At 39.6% G+C, this 19,709-nt stretch overlaps 1 long non-coding RNA gene across 1 annotated transcript in view; it reads left to right on the top strand.

Annotated features, from left to right (window-relative positions):
- Positions 1-9,448: 9,448 nt before the first annotated feature.
- The window catches only part of LOC135113335 (uncharacterized), a 141,063-nt gene continuing 130,802 nt past the window's right edge, over positions 9,449-19,709 (top strand). The window contains exon 1 of the long non-coding RNA XR_010274797.1: positions 9,449-9,497. This is a non-coding gene — a long non-coding RNA (uncharacterized LOC135113335). The remainder of the gene's footprint in view (positions 9,498-19,709) is intronic.

Genomic DNA, 19,709 nt, shown 5'->3' on the forward strand with positions numbered 1-19,709 from the left:
AAAAGTAATTGCATTTCATAATAATTGTCAGTTCACACACACACACACACACACACACACACACACACACACACACAGAATCAGAACGAGAGAGAGAGAGAGAGAGAGAGAGAGAGAGAGAGAGAGAGAGAGAGAGAGAGAGAGAGAGAGAGAGAATGGGAGACAGAATGGGAAAAAGAGAAAGAACCAGATTGAGAACGAAAACGACAACGAGAGAGAGAGAGAGAGAGAGAGAGAGAGAGAGAGAGAGAGAGAGAGAGAGAGAGAGAGAGAGAGCAAGAGAATTGAGTTAAGAGGTCCTGTCACTCCTCTCGCATCACGCTCCTCCCATCCAGGTCTTTCTCTCTTTGCGCCGCGTCCCCCAAGGATCGCCTCCCGTCCATACTAAACACAGCTGCCTCTCGGGTGGTTAAGCTAACAGCCCCGCGTCGTCACTCACACCCTGTCTGTCACGGAGGAGGCGAGCGCAGCATTCCATCCTCTATCACTCCTTTGCACCGTAGTTAAATGTCTTCACGACTCTGGCACGTATTCTTAACCCGTATTCTTAACACGTATTCTTATTTGTGACGTCTTTCCGTAATCACTGACCACTCTGATATATAATTTTTTGTTTTAGTCACCTCCAAACATTGTACTGGCTAGAAATGACAGATCTACTATTTTTTATGGCCTTCTTTCTTGTAGATGCTTGTAAAAACTAAATACACAGATTTTAGTGCCGTGAATTGTTGCATACCGCAGTGAAAGGGTGAATGGTCCTCGTTTTGTTAACAGTGACGTCACCTCGAATCCGGATTGTTTGCCAGACAGTCAATGGAAGCAGCAAGGGGAAAACTGAAGCATGCATGGTGTTCCGGAGTTTTCTAATGAAAGGGATTAGAGAAAAAGGATCAGGTTATTCCGTGGTAGTGAAGGTGGTAGATATTAATTAAGCCTTTCACAGTAAATAACACTGACATCCATATACCAATACCTCCATCAATGTCGAATCAAAACTTTTTTTCCCCCACAATCTTTACAATCTCACTGCTGATCATTGGAGTTAATTAATGGTGTGATTACTCCTTCATTATTTCTCCTTTTTTCACGCGTGCATCATTGTTCGCGCCTGTAATAAGCAGTGATGAGGAGTGCATTGCTTTCCGATGCATCAGACTGGCGCTAAAACTCTGCAGCTGAAGCATGAAGATGAGAAGGAACTGATAGGCTGGCGCGCTCTTCGGCTGGCAGGGAGGCGGGGAATGACAGGTGCTGGTTGTGTGGGGAGCGCATTTTACATCCCTGTTTGTTTTGTTACTATTATTGTTGTTATTATTATTATTATTATTATTATTATTATTATTATTATTATTATTATTATTATTATTATTATTGCTGATGTTATTTTGTTGTTGGTGTTGTTGATGTTGTTGCTGTTGTTGTTGTTGTTGTTGTTGTTTTTGCAGGTTTTGTCGTTGTTGCTTTTGTTGTTGTTGCTATTGTTATTGGTGTAACAGCAGCAGAAGCAGCAGCAGCGGGAGCAGTAGCAATGCAACAGCTTTAAAGTTAGGAAAATACATAAATTAATGAACAAAATTAAATAAAATGAAAAGCAAGAACAGAGAATGACCATTAACATACCAAGCATACCAAACCACATTTGTAATCAAACAAGCAATCTAGTTAGTTCTCAGCCTGCCCTGCTATCTTCTACCATCAATACATTCTCTATTACATGTCCTCTGTATGACGTACCCTGAGCATCGTAGTCTAAAGAAAACGCAATAACGTGAACCTTAACAGTCTTATTCTTAACCTCGTCCCTCTAGCGGCGGTCACCAGCACCACCTCACCACTCACCTCACCCGTCCTGTTTGTGGCGGCTCGGTGTGGGCAGTTCGCCAGCCCGGAGCGTTTGCGGAATTCTGATTTGGAACCAAGTTTTCCTCGTGAAGTCTTGGCGAGATAAGGGGCAGACCTCGAGAAAATTATGAAGACCGAAAGTAAAAGTAGGAATTGAAATGCGAACGCCAGGGACAGACTGAGGCATGCAGGGTTTAAAACTTAGACTATTGAAATGTATATATTCTTTGGAACATTTCTTGGTAGTGTTGGTAGTGTGTGTGTGTGTGTGTGTGTCGGGGGGCGGTGAGATTGTGATGAAAATACAGCAGTAGAGGAAAGTTATGAAGACGGGAAGTGAAAATGTCAGAGTGAAATGTGAAGCCCAGTATATATTTTTGAACTTTTGATTCTTTGCATATATAAAGTTTAAAAAACTTCGGAAATATATATTGAAATGGAATACTAAAATTAAATAAAAGTACAAGAGGACACCAACGACGAAGGGGACGAGGGGAAAAGATGAGGACGACCATGGCAACGAACACGAGGGGAAAAAATGAGGATGACGAACAAGACGAAAAAAGAAATATATATATATATATATATATATATATATATATATATATATATATATATATATGGCGGCGACCATGAAGAGGAGAGAAAACAGAAAGAGAATGACGACAAAGAAAATTAGAAAAGAAAGATGGTTGGGGAAGACAGACAAGAACGAGAATTAAGAGAGAAAAGAAAGAGAAAGATGAAAAAAAAACAGACAGAAGGGAGACAAAGGAGAGAGAAAAGGAAGAAGATAGAAGAAACAAACAAAAATGAGGAAAAAAGAGTAAAAGAAAAAATGTTGGAGGAAACTGACAAAATCGAGAACAAGAAAGAAAAAAGAAAAGGAAGATGAAAACTGGTTGTGTGTGTGTGTGTGTGTGTGTGTGTGTGTGTGTGTGTGTGTGTGTGTGTGTGTGTGTGTGTGTGTGCGCGTGTGTGCGCGCGCGTGCATGTGCCTGTGCTTGTGTGTGTAGGAGAGTATGTAAGGTTACTTTGGTACAAGTAAATCACCTTTATTTATTTGTTTATTTATTTATTCACTTATTTTACTTTTTTTTTTTTATGTGAGAGGATCTCTAACCAGGGCAACAAAACTGCAAGGACCACAGAAGGAGTCAATTCCTAAAGAAAACAAATCAAAAGCAAATCCAGAAGTACACTATCTATTATGGTGGGTGAGGCGTCAGTTGCTGGAAATACTGGGCGGAAGGTGAAATGAACAGAGGCCAGCGGCAGTGAGAGACAAGCCGACAAGTTGATGAAGTGCACACTGCTCGTATCTACAGCACTGCATACGGTGTGAATAAAGTACATGGAAGAAGACTTTACCACTGCACCGTCACACTACAGCCCATCTCACCTTCCCTCCAAAATAAACAAGGGATAATGTATTGTAGCCTGCAGCCTTCTATGCTAGCCAGATAAGCAATACTCACCTAATATGACACCAATGAACAGGGCACCAACAGGATCGAGAAACTTTATTTTTGCATCATTATACTTTAGTCCGTCTCACCTCCAAAATAAACAACGGATAATGTGTTGTAGCCTGCAACCTTCTGTGCTCGCCAGATAAGCAATATCCATTTAATCTAACACCAATGCACAGCGGGCAATAATAGGATCGAGAAATTTTACTACTGCATCACCACATTACAGTTTCCGCCCCACTTTTCCTTCCAGAATAAAACAAAGAATAATGTACAGTAGCCAAGTCTCGTATGTTCCGCAGATAATCAATACTCACCCGATTTAACACCAGTGAACAGCAAGAGGAATGAGTCACCCGCCATAAACTCCAGCACAAAAATAATTTCCCTCCGTCCCAACTTTCTCACAAAATAAGTCAATGATAATGTACTATAGCCAACAATCCCGTATACTCACCAGACAATCAATACTCGAGCAATCTAACACCAGTGAACAGCGAACAGCAAGAGGATTGAGTCAGCAACATAAACTGCTGCACTAAAGATTTCCCTTCACAGCGGCAGCCACTCTAATGCCGCCCTGATGCCTTCCCCGCGTGGAATGACCCCATCAGGTTAAGATGTGGCGTACCTGCGAGTGTCTCCTTCAGTCCCCAGAAGCGAGGCGGCGGCGAGGAGAGAGGAACGCTATTTCTGAATTAGCTTAGTGACTCTTCTCTTAACCCTGTTACTGTTTTGGGTTCTCCTTCAGACTGGCAAAATGTGGTAGTGCGAATTGGAAGTATAATTATGAAAGGCTGATGGCAAAAGTGATGAAGTGGTTGTAGCCTTTTATTTTCGTGTCTAGTTTTGTTCAGTAGTGTTGGCTTCATTTGTTTGATAAGTGTTACATTGTTATTGCCTGATAATCACAGGATTTCACTGGCAGCGTCTTACTTTGGTCGATGTTTTCTTGAAGTGAATAGATGCAAGTAAATACAAGTGAATATTAAGTATTTTCTCAATGTTATCCACAACTTCATCTATTTTCTCCATTTACAAGTGAAAACTAGTGGAAAACAAACAGCCATAAACTTTTTCTATAATCATCCATAACTTTCTCAATTTTTTTAACCACTTATTCTTGTACTTTTCTTTATCGACACTGCCTTATCTCAATACAGTCTTAGCGGCTCTATCCCACACTTTATGCAGCATGAGAGACGGACTCGCTGCCGTGGAAACAATGAGAAAGTGTGATGTATAGCAATTCTCACTTCTGGTGGAGAATGTAAATGCTTGTCGGTGTGGTAGAGAGAGAGAGAGAGAGAGAGAGAGAGAGAGAGAGAGAGAGAGAGAGAGAGAGAGAGAGAGAGAGAGAGAGAGAGAGAGAGAGAATGTGTGTGTGTGTGTGTGTGTGTGTGTGTGTGTGTGTGTGTGTGTGTTTATGTAAGAGGGGCACTGGCTAAGGGCAACAAAAAGGAAGAAAAAAAAAGCCCAATGAAGTGCCAGTCGCCTAAGGAAAGAGTCAAATAGGTGTGTGTGTGTGTGTGTGTGTGTGTGTGTGTGTGTGTGTGTGCGTGCTGTCAGGGTAGATCAGCGGGACATAGCAGGCGATCAAGGGCGGCAGAAGGGCAGCAGCTGGGCGGGATCAGCGGGGGACAGCGTGCGTGGTGTGGAGAGATTACCCGAGGTGCAGCCTTGCGGGAGCTTGTCAGGACAGCGTGGTGGCGAGAAACTAAGACAGAGACTACAAGTAAGACTCCTCATGAGGGAAACCAAATCCTTCAAGAAGAGACACGAGGGGAGTGTGAATGTACAAGAAACTTCCTGACATTGTTAAGAGGAGGAAGAGGTGTTCAAATCCACACAATATTTCTTGGTATTGTCGAGAGAATGAGGAAGAGAAATTAACGTTAGCAACATACCTACCAGAATTATTAAGAAGATGGAAAAGAAGTATTTAGTCTTAAAAGATGTTTTCTGACTTTGTTAAGAGGGGAAGGAAGAGTGTTAAAATCCGCAGCATTTCTTGGCATTGTTAAAAGAGGAAGATGAATGTGCTAGTACAACATACTAACATTGCCAAGAGGAGACACGAGGGGAGAGTGAATCTACAAGACATTTATTGACATTGTTGCATAAGAGAAAATGTATACAAATTCACAATATATATCCTGACATTGTTAAGAGAAGGACGAGGAGTTTATGATTGCAGTACACTTACTAATATTGCCCAGACAAGATACGAGGGGATTTCCTATCTGCAAAACACTTCTTCATGTTGTGAGGAGAAGTAAGAGGTGTACAAATCCATATTACTATTAAGAGGAGGAGCAAAAAGAAATTACGTTTGAAACACACCTAATGGCATTACTAAGAAGAGGAATTAAAGAAAAACTGCCTGACATTTTGATGAGGAAAAACATGAGGCGTTGAAATCCACAACACACTACCATGCTGTCACAGTCAAGAGGAAAACCTAAAGACATCTAAATCTAAAATACGACTCCTAACATGAAAAACAGAGGAAAGAGAGACAAAAGGCATTCAAAATCACCCTTTCCGTCACCGTCAAGAGAAGTTTAAGAGGAATCTAAATATAAAACACACTTCCAAATATGAGGAACAGAAGGGAGAGGAACACAAGACAGTCAAATCCACATCACTGTTACCGTCAAGAGAAATTAAAGAGGAATCTACAATATAAAATCTACTTCCTGACATGAGAAACAGAAGGGAGAGGAACAAGAGACGCTTAAATCTACGACACATCCTCCCTCTAGCCAGTCCTCGAGGGGCCTCACCTCACCCTCACGCGTACCATTATCCTGCACTTCTGCACTGCCGCTCCCCGCCACGCCAGGGATTCACGTGCAGATGATGGCGACCCTTACTTCCCTCTCCTGTATTCCGAGTAACATTTAGGGAGCGTTCTTTTTTTGTAGCATATCGGAACACAAATATAATGAGGAGGAAAAGGAAGGTGGGAGATATTTTTTTTAATTAATGTTTAAGGAGTGTACTTTTTCATAGCATATTATTGAGAGACGAACACCAACCGGACGATGACGAAGAGAAGATAAAGAAAGGAGGAGGAGGATGTAGAAGGCAGATCCCCCAAAAAAAGAAAGAAAGACCAAAAGACGGTCTTCTTTTAGTACTCGTATATTATTGAGACAAACACTAGCAAGGGAACGATGATGATGGAGGAGGAGGGAAAGAAAAGAGGGGAGGGGGATGAAGAAAGCAGAATAAAGTGGGAGAGAAGGAAGAAAAGAAAGCAAAGAAAGACGAATATATGGATAGAGAGAGAAGAATGTTACGAGACATTTTGGATACTTAACTTTGGAGGCAAGCCGGTAATATCGTAAGTAAGAGGCAATATTAATAACAAATGATAAGCAGTAAATAAGAGTAATAACATCATAGATAATGAGTTTTAGCTATAATAGACCATAATAACTAACAACGATAGCACCATAAGTAATAAATAATAACATTAACAAGTAAGACTAATAGATAACAGTAATAACATAAGTCATAAGAATAATAAGCATCAGTAATAACAGATCCTAAACATGAAGCAAGAATCAGTGAATACCCAAGCGTGGATGGGTGGACTGGCTGCATAAAAGCAAGATATGGGAGAGCCAGCTGTCAGGGGGAGACGCGCCCCACTGAACTGGCTGGCGGGAAGCTGTCACGACCACCCTCCTGCATGACGCGGAGAACATGCACAGGGGAGGAAGAAATAACACTATAATACCAATGCACGGACATGAAATAGCCAAGCATGCCAGTGAACTAAATCCTCGTAACTGAACGCACCAATTCTGCTTCGCTAATAAACAGGGGCAGAAGAAGGAACTGTATAATAACTATTCAATAACAAGAGATAACGAGGTATATGAGTTAACAAAATCCTGAACACTCAAATGAACAAAATTCTCGTATCTGACTAGACTAATTTTGCTTCGTTGATACAGAGGAACAGGTGAAAGAAGTAACAAAATAATACCAATACGAAGAGAGCTAACGAAGTGTATCAGTGAACGAAATCCTGAACACGCCAATGATCAAAATCCTCGCTTCTGACCAAATTGACTCTGCTTCGTTAATATGCAGGGGCTGAAGAAATAACACAATAATAGCAGGAGATAACGAAGCATATCAGTGAACAAAATCCTGAACATTAATCTTGTTTAGCTAGAACCAGTGGATCTTTAAACACGGTACAAGAAAAAATATGATAGTCAATGGAAGAATGACTGATAGTGGTGCTGCTATAACAACAACAACAACAACAACAACAACAACAACAACAACAACAACACCCACTAATATTAATTAACAAAACCCTTCTGTCTGGTCATTGGAAAAAGAAGAAATAACACTAATAAGAACACGAGATAACGGAACTCTGCATTGAAACGAATTCCATAACACAACAACCTTGCTTCGCTAATACAAAGGAACAGAAGAAGGAAGCGTACTGTGCCAATACAGCGACAAAAGACAACCAAAGACATTACTGAGGGAACAGGGAAAAATAACAACATACAAATACAGGAGGGGAAAAAAAAGGAAAAAAAAAACACACACTACATACACTCCCACAAGATAACGAGACACTCCAATGAAACAAAACCCAGGACACACACACACACACACACACACAAAGCCCCGCCTCGCCAACAGTGATGCACGCAATCCTGCCAACACATCATGCACATCACATCACCGTGCTCCCCGCCCCGCCCCTCTTTTGACCCGCCGCCCGTCAGGCACTGAATGACTGCAATAATTAACGACCTAATTAAGTGAGCAGCGTGTGTTCAGTGTACATACGAGGGGGTGTGTTTACCTTCCCCTGAATCATGAATGGACCACCGCTGACGTGGTGCTTGGAGCGGAAATTAGATTAGAAATTACTTGATGAACAAAGACTCGCACAAACTTGTGTTATGAGACTCACAAGAATTGCAAGGCAGGGGATGCAGGGAAACGTGATTACAGGGGACACGGACCAGCGAGGAGGGAAAGAGGGTTCCAGAGACCGACACAGAGGAAAGGAAGGTACAGACAGCCAGAGAGAATTACAGAGAACCTAACCTAAACATGGTTACAGGGTTACAGAGAGTTACAGAGACGCCGGGAAAAAAAAAATAAGGTTACGGGCAGATAAAAGGGGATACAGGGGTTATAAAGGAAGCTACAGAGAGCCACAAGAAAGTAAAGAAAGTTACAAAGAGCCAAAGAGTTACAGAGAGCTACAGGGAGACAGGGGGAAATCAAATGAATCACAGAGAGCCACAAAGAACACAAAGCCACAAAGAAATAGTCATAGAAAGCAAAAGAAGAGCCACAGAGTAATACAGAAAAGCTATAAAGAACTACCAGGAAATAGTCACAGAAAGAAGAACCAGAGAGAAACACAGAGGAACCAGATCCCGTAAGAAAATGAAGTCACTAACAGAGAGCCAGAGAAGAACCAAAAAAGAGCCACGGAATCCTTAAAACCCACAGAGCAACAAGAAAATAAGGTCAATAATAGAGGACCTTAGAATGGAGAATCATAGTAAAGCCAGAGAATCAAAAGAAAAGTCGATAACTGAGCCACAAAGAGCCACAGTAGAGCCATAGAGTCACAGTCCAGGTGGTGCATTACTAGCGCGCCTACTTCATGTTAATGTCGAGTGTGAAATTAAAATGCCTTTGTTTGCTCTCCTCTTTACTTCGCCAAGACTTTTCTCGCGTGTAAAAGGAAAGCGATGTTTGCTGAGTTAATGTTGCCTTCTCTGTAACTTTAGTTTTATCAGATATTTTATGGTTCCCGGAGTTCTGGCAAGGGTACACATACACGCACAAACACACACACACACACACACACACACACACACACACACACAGGGAAAGTTGTTTATTAGTACTTTGAATCAACTTATTTTACTTGCTCTGAACTGTTTTTATTTCTGGTTTTTGTTTGACACTCAGTCTCTCTCTCTCCATTCACGTAACATATTGCTAAATTATTATACACTCATTAATGCATTCATCTCTTGACACCTCTTGATTTATAGCCTCATTTTGTCCATTAACTAGCCATTATATCTTGCATTATATTAATCGTGGCTATTTGTTCCCTTCAGGCCTGTGCAGGTCGTGACGGGTCTTGCACACCTCCAACACAGCACCCTGGTGAGTGTCCCTATGGTCAGAGAGTACAGTGACCTCCTACGCTCTCTTTCACTGTGTTTGGTGCTCTGTCTTAAGTGTTCTGATCTGTTGACAGTCTAACAAAACATAAGACCATAAAAAAAAAAACAAGTGGAAGAAGCCAGCGGGCCTACACGTGGCAGTCCCTGAATGAAACACAGCTATTCGCACCTACTTGTTTAATCTTCTTTAATAGTTCCCTAATGACTCGGCACTAACAACCTGATTACTGAGTTTATTCCATTAATTTATCACTCTATTTGAGAACTTATTCTTTCTTATCTTTTTTTTTTTTTTTTTAACAAAGCGTGGCAACTGACAGATTGTTCGGGGCTTTGTCTCAATCTCATGTTCGCTAACCAGCTGACAGTCTAACAAAACGTGGCAACTGACAGATTCTAGGCAGGTTTAAAGAGTCACTGTTAAGGGATACTTCAAAACACAGGGGAAGTGAGTGCAGCTAGTTAACTGACTCCTGTTCAATACTCTACTTTGTGACAGTTGTAGGGATGGTAGTTGTGGTAAGTATAGTATTGCGTTTGTATTTCCACTCGTTGATGATTCTGTGGCTCATTACAATTCATGCGATGTGTTTGGATACGCATTACAAAACTGGAAAAAAATTAGCGTCTTATGTGAGTACCTGTGAAGTATAGTGTAGTAATGACATATAAGATTGTTGTTGTTGTTGTTGTTGTAGCAGCAGCAACACTATTAGTCTTCCATTTTCAGTTACATTTCTCTCGCATCGTGCTTAAATTTTTACTGAGTTATGTTCTTGTGACACGTAAACATCCACTGTACTGCAAGAATGATCACCTTATGTGAACACGACACACGCATCCAGATGGACGGACACACCGTACTCCTAAACGTTCCGGCACTGAGGACAACCTTGTTATTAGATGTCTGAGCGTTGTGTATCATATGTCTGAGCATTGTATATCATATGTATGTGTATTGCTATTACAACAGTGTATTACTGCTACTATGTACAACATCTACCGCAACTAAAACAATGGGAACAGCAAGCAGCGGCTCAGATGACACTCGTACATTGTCTCAATAGCTTTTAATTAATTAACAGGTTTTAGCGGAGTCACTGGAATTTTCCGGGACGTTTTCATGATTCTAATGAGATGTTAACAAGTAATATGCATTAATGAGAAAAATGGCCAGGACAACACGACTAATAATCTGTGTGACCTTTGAAAACATAATGAGAGAAAATAAAATCATCATATTACTGTTATGGTCATCGTTTCTTAAAACCCAAAGCACTGCAAAATAACTGTTCGACTGGACACTTAAAGAAAAGGAGATTATGAAATTCCTTTCTATTTTACTACCTAGGTATTGAAGTGACTCGTGAATACATACGTAAAAGTTGCAAAGTATTATGGAAAAAAAAAATATCTAGCAGTGAACAGCTTAACAATACGAGCTGCGAATTACGGGGTACATCACCAACTCAAATTACAAAGCATCTCTAGAATCTTCCCATTGCAGCATCCACCAGTGCACTGCTAAGCCTACCACAGCCTCCCCGTCTGCAGAATTAAGGAAAGGCAACCTACTACTGGAATCTGGGTTAAGAATAGAGAGTTACGGGCTACAATACCAGCTCACATTATAAAGCATCTCTAGAATCTTTCTTTGCAGCATCACCAGCGTATTGCTAATCCCTCCTGCCTCTTTCTCCTCCCCCTGCAGGTAAAATAAAGAGAACTTACTACAGGAAACTGGCTGAAGAAAACGGAGTCATAACATATCATCTCACCACATCACTAAGTATATCTGTAATCTTCTCTTGCAGTGTTCAGTATTGCAAAGCTCTTCCCTCCCCCAACACGGCCTGCAGGTAGAGTAAAGAGAACCTACTACAGGAAACTGGATGCAAAATACGTAGTTAGGGGCTATATCATCACGCCACATCACCAAGCATCTCTGTAATCTTACTTTTGCACCATCACAACTGTATTGCTAATCCCACCCGTTCCTCCTCCTCCCCCCTCCCTCCCTCCCCCCAGCCGGTAAAGTAAAGATAACCTACTACACGAAACTCAATTCCCGCATCGCAATATATTCCTCGCACAAAGGTATACTGATTCATTTTTTCGCATAAACATTAATTGCAGTTCCTCGCGGATGGCTGTCGTGTTAGATATCCAGCCGTATTTATATATTCAATTTAACTCAACTGCGCACCGTGATTCTCTGCAGCTCATCACTTATGGAGGGGAAAAACGAGATCTGCCTGTCTGCCTGTGTGTCTGTCTGTCCATCTATCATGAAATATTCCCCTATGCGTCTCCCAGTGCGACCTCGATGTAGTGACGGCAAAGTATATAGACACATTAGCTTTCCTGTGCTGACAATTGTGTTAAAATTATGAAAGGCGAAGAGAGAGAGAGAGAGAGAGAGAGAGAGAGAGAGAGAGAATTAGGAGTAAAGATAGAGAAGAGAGAGAGAGGGAGTAAGGGTGACTGAGTGTTACAAAAGAGATTGGTAAGGGGAAATTATAGTAAGAGAAAGAATTGTGGGATTTGCATATGGCGGTAGAAAAAAAAATGATGGACTAATCGTAGAAGAGAGAGAGAGAGAGAGGAAGTAAGAGTGAGTGTTACAAAAGGGAGTGATAAAGGTGAAGATTATTGTGGGGGAAAAAAAGGTGGAATTTGCAGGTAAAGGAAAAAGTGGAAAGATTAACTGATTGATTGATTAGCTGATTGATTGATGAAGGGCGAGGGATGAAGAGAGAGATGAGTGTGGATGTTACGAAAGAGAGTGATAAAGGGGATAAACAGTGGGGAGGGGGGAAAAAAAAAGGTGTAATTTGCATGTGTAGAAATTGCAAAAGAAGCTGGATGGATTGATTAACAAGTATATGAAGGGAAAGAGGGAGACAGAGTAAGAATAAATAGGAAAAAAAAAAAAGTAGAGGCGGTGGGAAGAATATTGACTGAATGAATGGTTGATTAATTGACTAACTGACGAATTGCGAGACCCAACACCAAGATCATGCGGCGCCGCAGTTAAGAATGAATAAAAATACTAACAAAAAAGAGAATAAAATAATAAAGCAATGCAAAATATGACAGAACGAAAGAAGATATGGTAAAGCTGAAAATAATAGGGAATTAAAAGGAGATAGATTGGTGTGAGAGAGAGAGAGAGAGAGAGAGAGAGAGAGAGAGAGAGAGAGAGAGAGAGAGAGAGAGAGAGAGAGAGAGAGAGAGAGAGAGAGAGAGAGAAAGGGGAGGAAATAAGTGCAGCCATTAAAATGAATATAAAACGAGGAAATGAAGGCGTGGGAAGAGAGAGAGAGAGAGAGAGAGAGAGAGAGAGAGAGAGAGAGAGAGAGAGAGAAAGAGAGAGAGAGGTGGGGGAGAGTTATTAAACGAGGTCACTGCTTCACTTCACTTCACTTCCTCTCCCTTCCTCTCTCTCCCCTTCTCTTTCCTTCCTCTTTTTCCTCTTCATTTCCTTTTCTCTTATTCTATTCTCTTTCTATTTTTCCTCTTCCTTTTCTTTCCTTTCCTTCCCTTCCTTCCTTCCCCTCTTCTCTCCTCCCCTCCACTCTCATCCCTTACCCTCCTCTCCCCTTTCCTCTCCTCCCTTCCCTTTCCTCTCCTCCCCTCCCGCTCCCCTCCCTTCCCCTCCCCTTTTCTCCTCTTTCCTTCCCCTTTCTTTCCCTTTTTCTTCCCTTTCCTATCCTCCCTTCCCTTATTCTTTCCTCCCCTTCCCTTTTCTCTAATTCTCTTCCCTTCTCTTCCCCTTTCTCTTCCCTTTCCTTCCCTTTCCTTTCCTTTCTTCCCCTCTCCTCCCCTCTCCTTCATTTCCTTTCTGACCGAGTTGAAGAGACGGGGATTATCTCTCTCTCTCTCTCTCTCTCTCTCTCTCTCTCTCTCTCTCTCTCTCTCTCTCTCTCTCTCTCTCTCTCTCTCTCTCTCTCTCTCTCTATCTATCTATCTATCTATCTGTCCATCTATCTATCAATCTATCTTATTTTTTTAGAGCGGGTAAGTGAGTGAGCTGTTATGTAAGAGAGAGAGAGAGAGAGAGAGAAAGGTTGGGGGCCTACTTCATGACTCTCTCTCTCTCTCTCTCTCTCTCTCTGGCTGACTGGTCGATAAAGAGTTAGCCGGGAGAGCTGCGGGAGAGGAGGAAAGCTGCGACACTCACCCCGATATGATAGAGGCAGTCTCGCGCCCTGAGGTGAGAAGAGAGGCGGCCGAGACACATATGAGTGCTTTGTTACACACGCAGGTGACGCGGTGACCTCCTTAGTTCAGCTTCCCGAGTAGCCTTCTGACGGTAACGCTAAATTGGGTGTCTTGCTGGCTTGTTTCTCATGGTACTGTGGTTAGTGGAGTGATATGTGGTGATGCATAAGATTACTCTACGTTGTCTTTGGGGTTTTTTTCTTAATATTTTGTTCAGTGTTGGGTATTTTTTTAGTTTACTTTGCTGTGGTTAGTGGAGGGTTATGTTGTAATACACATACTGTTGTCTTTGTACTGCCGTGGTTAGTGGGGTGAAATGTGGTGATGTTCAAGATTACAGTTTTCTTGGAGTTTTTTTTGTTTTGTTTTTTGTTTTACTTTGACATGGTTAGTGCAGGGATATGCTGTAATATGCCTACTGTTTTGTACTGTTTTCTTGGTATTTTGTCTTCATTTCGCATTTAATATTTGGCGTTTCAGTACCTTAGCACTAGTTTAGTTAGTTGTGGGTAGCCGAGTAATGTGTAGTGATATATGTACACTGGACTATTTTCCATTGTGATTTTGGCGTTTTGTCTCATTTTCCATTCAGCATTTCGACGTTTTGTACCGTAACATCACTTTACCTTCTTGCTCAAAGGTGCAGCACATGTACGTCTGTTCGGGGACAAAGCTGGAGAGGCGAGACTTAGGTGGTTTGAAACTGTTTACAGGAGAGACGAAGTACGTGCAATAAGAGCCATACAAGCCTGTGTGTCCACCTATCACCTCTATCCATAACGTAATCTAAAACTTTAAAGCTCCATATTGACTCAGCACTAACAGCCTGATTACTGAGTCTGTTCTAGTCATCTACCACTGTGAGAGCCAGCTTCATTTCATTTCCTTTATCTAAATCTCAAGCACGAATATTCACTCCATATCCTATCCCGATTACCAACCCCAGGGATTTTGTCTACATCATCCTTGTTATTTCCCTTATGCGAGTTAAATACCTCTATCACATCCCCTCTTACTTTGCGCCTTCCTAATGAATGCAGATTCCCTCGCTTTACTGTATCACTGAGCCTGAGTGACCCTAAGTGAACATGGATGAAGCTGCTGAAGAATAATAGGAGAAGGAGGAGGAGAAAGAGGAAGAGGAGGAGGAGGAGGAGGAGGAGGGACAAGAACAAAAGGAACAACAAGAACAAGAAGAGGAGGAGGAAGTGGAGGGGGAGGAGGGGGAAGAAAAAGGAAACGAAAAAAGAAAAGAAAACAACATCAACAACAACAACAACAATAACAACAATAACAACAACAACAACGACAACAACGACAACAACAAGACATGCGAAACACAACACACTCCAAGATCTGAGAGTGTGAGGAAAGAAGGAAGGAAGTAAGACCACGCATCCTCCTCTGCTTCTCCTCACACGGTACACTGCACACCGCGGTATGACGAGGGCGGCAATGGAAGCTTCAGATCATGGCCAGTATATATAAACACTCTGTTCTCTCACCAACGCTATTTTCAAAGGCCACAGAGATGATTGGCCGGTTTATCAAGAGTGTTTCTTCTGTTACTAATGTAGAAATCTTGTTAATCTGTAATTGGAACCATAAAAACTTCCCTAAAAACCCGTGTAACTTCAACTAGAGCTTTTTGAAAGTTTGGAGAAGCGGCGCAGAAGTGTCTCAGGTTACCGTCCCATATTCTGAAACACTTTTGCGCCGCACCTCTACTACATTTAAAAGAATTCTAGTCTAGTTGAAGATACACGAGTTTTTAAAGGATGTTTTTTTTTATAGTTCTGGTGGCAGATTAACAAGATTTTTATACTATTGACAGGAAAAACAGTCTTGAGAACCTGGCTAATCATCTCTGTGGCCTTTGAAAATAGTCGTGGTGAGAGAGCGAACCGTTTCAGAATGCGTGCTGAGGAGATGTGGGTGAGGCGAGGCGAGGTACGTGTGTCTGTGTCCGGCTGACGAGGCACCGGATTATGCAGATGGTTTGGCCCAAGTAGGCGCCAGGGGAAGCAGACGCCTCAGTTTAGCAAAGGTGCGGTTTGAAGCAGTTTAAAAAGTCGTAATCTCTTCAGGGCATTAAGAATTCTTGAGTCTAGAACCACCGGATTTTTACTTTCGCATTTTTCCTGTCGGGATATTCAGAAATTTCTCTTCCGTTGTCTGGGAAAAGTTGTGTTTCAGTTTTACATTTTCTTTCTTGGCGATGCTGTAAAAATATTAATATTATCTTCACTTTGGTGTATCTATAGTTTAAATTTTCCTGTGTAGATAATTTTTTTTTTTTTTTCGTTGCGTAATCTGGGAAAAATGTGCCAGTTTTGCTTTTTTTTTTTTATAATGCTAAGGAAAATTAATATCATCTTCACTTTGGAGGGTCGTTTCTTTAATTTTGCTTTTTGTCGTGATATCTAAAATTTATCTTACTCAATCTGGAAAAGTTGTGCTTTGGTTTAACTTTTTTTTGAAATGCTAAGGAAAATTATTATTATGATTATCTTCAATTTATAGCATTTTAATTTCATTTTCTCTTCGAGATAATAAAAACATTCAACTTACATAATCTAGAAAAGTTGTTTTTGAGTTTTACATTTTTCCTATAGATGCTATGGAAAATTTAATTATGATAATAATAATAATAATAATAATGATAATAATAATAATAATAACAATAATAATGATAATAATAATAATAATATTAATAATAATAATAATCATAGTTATAATTATTCTTATTATTATTATTATTATTATTATTATTATTATTATCATTATTATTATCATCATTATTATTATTATTATTATTATTATTATTATTATTATTATTATTATTATTATTATTATTATTATTATTATCTTCAGCTTATAGCGTCGATAGTTTTCTCGTAATGTTTTCTTATCGGGATGTATAAGAATCCCTTTCATGTAGTCTGGAGGAGTTGTGTTTCAGTTTTACATTTTCCTTGAAGATGTTTAAGGAAGTTATTATTATTATCTTCAGTCTCCAGCATCGATAGTTTGTCTGTTTTCCTGTCGAGATATTGAAAAAAAAAACTTTTACTTAGTTCATATTTTCATTTTACGTTTTCGAGACTGAGGCGACAGTATTCTCATTTTTCATTTTTCTAAGAAAGTTAAGCAAAATTTTCTGAATCTGAAATCTAGAACAGCAATATTTTCACTTTACAGTTTCTTCAGGAGTTAAGCAAATTTTCCAAACATAAGACCTAGAATGACAGTATTTTGCTTTTACTGTATCCTCAGGAAGTTAAAAGAAATTCCCTTAACCTGGAAACTATAGCGACAGTGTTTGTTTTTACACATTCTCTGCAGGAAGTTAAAAGGGAATTATTTTAACCTGGAATCTAGCACGACAGCATTTTTATTTCTCAATTTCTTCAGGAAGTTAAACAAAATATATCTTAACCTTCAGAGTCGATACTTTTATTTTACTTTCCCCTCAAAACATCAAATCATTCTCTTCCCTGACCTTTCCTCTGCCGCGGTCGTCCCTTGTTAATATTCAGGGCATTGTAAGAGAAACTGTTGGCATGAACACAACAAAGAAAGGAGAGAATAGGAGGATAATTTTGTCTATTGTAAGCTACGGAACAACTTAAAAGACTAATACAAACATGAACGTCTAGAAAGTTGTAGATGGGAATGTTTGTTCAGCATTGAAAGGCTTAATTTTTGAGCAATAGTATCAGTAATCAAGATTTATTTCAATGTGGGAATTAGCAAAGCATCGTTAGTCTAGCACGTCGCTGTTCTAATTATCATTTGTTGTGTTGCAGAAAGAAAAGAGAGAAAAAAAGTAATTTTGTCTTTTCTAAGCTATAGGACTAATTAAGAGACTGTACCACAAACATTAGCGTCTCAAATCTTGTAGATAATTGTAAGAAAAATTTGTAGAACGACGAAAGGTTTAATTTGCAGCGATAATATCAGTATTCAAGATTTTTTTCAATATAGAAATCAGAAAAATCGTCCTTAGTCTGCATAGTTAGGTTTTAATTTTTAATTTTCTTTCATGGCAAGTTCAATTTGGAATCAGTATTCAAGATTTCTCAATATGGAAATCAGGAATTCTTCCTTAATCTAACACAGTGGTGCTCTAATCTTCCCTTACATATTGCGTTCCATTTCGTGTTTTTTTTTTTTACAAGGTCTTTCAGTCTTTCAGGAAGGAAAGACAAAAGAAGGGATTCTGTTCAAGAACTACAAAGATATTTTAGATAATACAGTACAAACATAAACCCCTGAAGAGCTGTACATAATCACGGAAAAAAAATTCATTCACTGGAAGGTTTGATTCGAAGTGATAGTATCAGTGTTCAAGATTTCTCTAAATATAGCTATTGTCAATTCTTCCTCAGTCTGTCACAGTGATATTCCAATTTCTCCCTATATATAACATAAATTTTACATGGGGTAAATTCTCTACCAGCGGAAGGTTTACTTCGCAGTGATGGTATCAGTATTCAGCATTTCTCCCAGTATAAGTATCACAAAATCTTATTTAGTCTAACATGGCGTTGTTCTAATTATACCTTTCCTTTCGCGTTCCTTTTCACACAGGTAGTATAACGTGTATTCCAGTAATGTAAAGAAAGGATACACAGCAAAGGGCGTGGAGCAGCAGCACAGTTACTGAACTTATTCTTATTAATGAAGACGCGTATTTTCAGCTGTAAAAGTAAAGATAAACGCGAAGCAGAGCAACGATACAAGTACCGATCTTAGTGTTGTGTTAAAAGAAAGGAGTTCAGGGTTATGTTTAAGTAATCTACATTGGTGCAGACATTGGATTTCTTTTCAGATACTTAAGTAAAAATAGACGCGGACCAAAACAATACAATTCGCGTTCTTTGTATTGTATTAAGAAGGGATCTCGAGATTGTGTTGCGTTTACATCTAAGCCACCAACATCAGTACAGATGCTAGACTTCTTCTCAGCTGTTTAAACGAAGACGAGTATTTTTTTAAGCTGTATAGATTCAAATATAGGAGGAATATAGGAACACTGTAAGTAATGGTCTTTGTATTATATTAAGAGAGAAGCTCGGGATTCTTCTGTTTTTATTTAGGCCTTCAGCATTGGCGCAGACATAAAAGAAGACGTGTATTTTTTTTAGCTGTAAGAAACATAAACACAGAACGGAGCAAAAATACAAGAAATGGTCTTTTTTGTAATGTTAAGAAATGAGATCAAGATTCTGCTGTGTGTATATGTGCGCTTGCAACATTGGCACATAGACTGAACTTCCTCTTAGCTGTATAAATAAAGAAATGTATATATATATTTTTTAGCTGTAATAAAGGTAAACACGGGAAAGACCAACAGTACAAGTAACGGTCTTTTTATTGTTCATATTATCAGGGACAGGCGCTTGAGATTCTGCTGTGTTTGTATTTCAATTGGCGCAGAGGCTGTATAAATGAAGATGAGCGCGACGCGGAGGAACAAGGAACAAGGGAAAAAAATGTTCATGGTTTTGTTCTGTACTTTTGTTAGTGTTGCATTAAGAGAGAAGGAACCAAAGAATTCAGTACTTTTTTTCTTTTTTTCTTTTTTTTTCGTGCGTGTTCCGCTGGTAAAAAGAGCTTCAGAATACTGTTGTGTATCGTCTTTTTTTCCGTATTTTATTAAGAAAAGAACTTTAGAAATCCGTTGTTGTTTTTTTTTTCCTCTTTTCTATCATAAGTATTCCATTACCTAACAAATAACCTCAGAGTTCTGATTCATTTCCTCTTTTTTTCGTGTTCAGTTAATTCAGACAACATAAACATTCTCTTGTGATTTTTCTGTTTTATTTTCTGTCATGTATTAAAAAAAACGTAAGAAATATGTTGTAATTTTTCTTTTCTTTTTATTACTGTATTAACTTACAAATGACAAAAATTGTTGAATACATTTTTCGTTATAGTTTCAACAAAAAATAAATAAATAAAT

Source organism: Scylla paramamosain, chromosome 25 (assembly GCF_035594125.1).
Source record: "Scylla paramamosain isolate STU-SP2022 chromosome 25, ASM3559412v1, whole genome shotgun sequence".
In the NCBI taxonomy this organism is placed as follows: Eukaryota; Metazoa; Arthropoda; class Malacostraca; order Decapoda; family Portunidae; genus Scylla; species Scylla paramamosain.